The sequence below is a fragment of the Coregonus lavaretus genome (genome assembly GCF_964263955.1).
Source record: "Coregonus lavaretus genome assembly, contig: HAP1_SCAFFOLD_852, whole genome shotgun sequence".
Lineage (NCBI taxonomy): Eukaryota > Metazoa > Chordata > Actinopteri > Salmoniformes > Salmonidae > Coregonus > Coregonus lavaretus.
In genome coordinates this window covers 144,658-148,079 of record NW_028159451.1, presented here as the reverse complement: position 1 = coordinate 148,079, position 3,422 = coordinate 144,658, and positions in this window count along the sequence as shown.

Sequence of the window (3,422 nt, the reverse complement as noted above, 5' to 3'; positions counted from 1 at the left end):
AGCCCTATCCAGTGGTGTAGTGGTGCCTTTCCATCAGCCCTATCCAGTGGTGTAGTGGTGCCTTTCCATCAGCCCTATCCAGTGGTGTAGTGGTGCCTTTCCATCAGCCCTATCCAGTGGTGTAGTGGTGCCTTTCCATCAGCCCTATCCAGTGGTGTAGTGGTGCCTTTCCATCAGCCCTATCCAGTGGTGTAGTGGTGCCTTTCCATCAGCCCTATCCAGTGGTGTAGTGGTGCCTTTCCATCAGCCCTATCCAGTGGTGTAGTGGTGCCTTTCCATCAGCCCTATCCAGTGGTGTAGTGGTGCTGTCTTTCCATCGGCCCTATCCAGTGGTGTAGTGGTGCCTTTCCATCAGCCCTATCCAGTGGTGTAGTGGTGCTGTCTTTCCATCGGCCCTATCCAGTGGTGTAGTGGTGCCTTTCCATCAGCCCTATCCAGTGGTGTAGTGGTGCCTTTCCATCAGCCCTATCCAGTGGTGTAGTGGTGCTGTCTTTCCATCAGCCCTATCCAGTGGTGTAGTGGTGCCTTTCCATCAGCCCTATCCAGTGGTGTAGTGGTGCCTTTCCATCAGCCCTATCCAGTGGTGTAGTGGTGCCTTTCCATCAGCCCTATCCAGTGGTGTAGTGGTGCCTTTCCATCAGCCCTATCCAGTGGTGTAGTGGTGCCTTTCCATCAGCCCTATCCAGTGGTGTAGTGGTGCCTTTCCATCAGCCCTATCCAGTGGTGTAGTGGTGCTGTGACTGCTGTCTTTCCATCAGCCCTATCCAGTGGTGTAGTGGTGCTGTGACTGCTGTCTTTCCATCAGCCCTATCCAGTGGTGTAGTGGTGCTGTGACTGCTGTCTTTCCATCAGCCCTATCCAGTGGTGTAGTGGTGCCTTTCCATCGGCCCTATCCAGTGGTGTAGTGGTGCTGTGACTGCTGTCTTTCCATCAGCCCTATCCAGTGGTGTAGTGGTGCCTTTCCATCAGCCCTATCCAGTGGTGTAGTGGTGCCTTTCCATCAGCCCTATCCAGTGGTGTAGTGGTGCCTTTCCATCAGCCCTATCCAGTGGTGTAGTGGTGCTGTCTTTCCATCGGCCCTATCCAGTGGTGTAGTGGTGCTGTGACTGCTGTCTTTCCGTCAGCACTATCCAGTGGTGTAGTGGTGCCTTTCCATCAGCCCTATCCAGTGGTGTAGTGGTGCCTTTCCATCAGCCCTATCCAGTGGTGTAGTGGTGCCTGGAGAAGTGGGTAAACTCTAATGTTATCAAAAAGTTCGCAAACGGCCCGTCCAGCGAAGGAAAGGCACCCTGTGTGAAAAATCCTATGTTTTTTTTATTAGTTTTCCTATAGATTGTTCAGATTTTCACTCTCAAAATCACCAGAGGGGTTTTATAGAAAAAATAACAAAAATGAATGGACTAAATGCACAACACTGCTTAATCCACATCAATCTGATGGCTGGTATGCCCTCACCCGTCTGATCGGTCGGCTGTGAATGCCCTCACCCGTCTGATCGGTCGGCTGTGAATGCCCTCACCCGTTTGATCGGTCGGCTGTGAATGCCCTCACCCGTCTGATCGGTCGGCTGTGAATGCCCTCACCCGTCTGATCGGTCGGCTGTGAATGCCCTCACCCGCTAGTACACTTATGCTGACTGTGATTTGGGTTCTGACCCTCTACAGGATGTCCGTGAGAACAATGCTGATGCTTCTCTGGGTTCTGATCCTCTCCAGCAGGGCTGTCCAACCCTCTTCCTGGAGATCTACCGTCCTGCAGGTTTTCAGTCCAACCCTAATTTAGCATATCTGATTCAGCTGGTTAAGGTCTTGTTGAGCAGCTAATAAGTAGAATCAGGTGTGTTAAATTAGGGTTGGACTGAAAACCCACAGGACGGCAGATCTCCAGGAAGAGGGTTGGACTGAAAACTCACAGGACGGCAGATCTCCAGGAAGAGGGTTGGACTGAAAACCCACAGGACGGCAGATCTCCAGGAAGAGGGTTGGACTGAAAACCCACAGGACGGCAGATCTCCAGGAAGAGGGTTGGACTGAAAACTCACAGGACGGCAGATCTCCAGGAAGAGGGTTGGACTGAAAACTCACAGGACGGCAGATCTCCAGGAAGAGGGTTGGGCAGCCCTGCTCTACAAGATGTCCGGTAAGAACAATGCTGATGCGTCTCTGGGTTCTGACCCTCTACAGGATCTCCGGTAAGAACAATGCTGATGCGTCTCTGGGTTCTGACCCTCTACAGGATGTCCAGTCAGATGCTGATGCTTCTCTGGGTTCTGACCCTCTACAGGATGTCCAGTCAGATGATGCTTCTCTGGGTTCTGACCCTCTACAGGATGTCCAGTCAGATGATGCTGATGCGTCTCTGGGTTCTGACCCTCTACAGGATGTCCAGTCAGATGATGCTTCTCTGGGTTCTGACCCTCTACAGGATGTCCAGTCAGATGATGCTTCTCTGGGTTCTGACCCTCTACAGGATGTCCAGTCAGATGATGCTTCTCCTTTCATTATTTATTTCCTTTTCCTCTTCACACATTAAGACACTTTGATTCTATAACATGAATCTGGACTGGGAGTGAATCTAGGTGGAATAGTACTGGTGTTAATCCTGACTGGGAGGGAATCTAGGTGGAATAGTACTGGTGTTATTCCTGACTGGGAGTGAATCTAGGTGGAATAGTACTGGTGTTATTCCTGACTGGGAGGGAATCTAGGTGGAATAGTACTGGTGTTATTCCTGACTGGGAGTGAATCTAGGTGGAATAGTACTGGTGTTGTTCCTGACTGGGAGGGAATCTAGGTGGAATAGTACTGGTGTTATTCCTGACTGGGAGTGAATCTAGGTGGAATAGTACTGGTGTTATTCCTGACTGGGAGTGAAACTAGGTGGAATAGTACTGGTGTTATTCCTGACTGGGAGTGAATCTAGGTGGAATAGTACTGGTGTTATTCCTGACTGGGAGTGAATCTAGGTGGAATAGTACTGGTGTTGTTCCTGACTGGGAGGGAATCTAGGTGGAATAGTACTGGTGTTATTCCTGACTGGGAGTGAATCTAGGTGGAATAGTACTGGTGTTATTCCTGACTGGGAGTGAATCTAGGTGGAATAGTACTGGTGTTATTCCTGACTGGGAGGGAATCTAGGTGGAATAGTACTGGTGTTGTTCCTGACTGGGAGGGAATCTAGGTGGAATAGTACTGGTGTTATTCCTGACTGGGAGTGAATCTAGGTGGAATAGTACTGGTGTTATTCCTGACTGGGAGTGAATCTAGGTGGAATAGTACTGGTGTTATTCCTGACTGGGAGTGAAACTAGGTGGAATAGTACTGGTGTTATTCCTGACTGGGAGTGAATCTAGGTGGAATAGTACTGGTGTTATTCCTGACTGGGAGTGAATCTAGGTGGAATAGTACTGGTGTTGTTCCTGA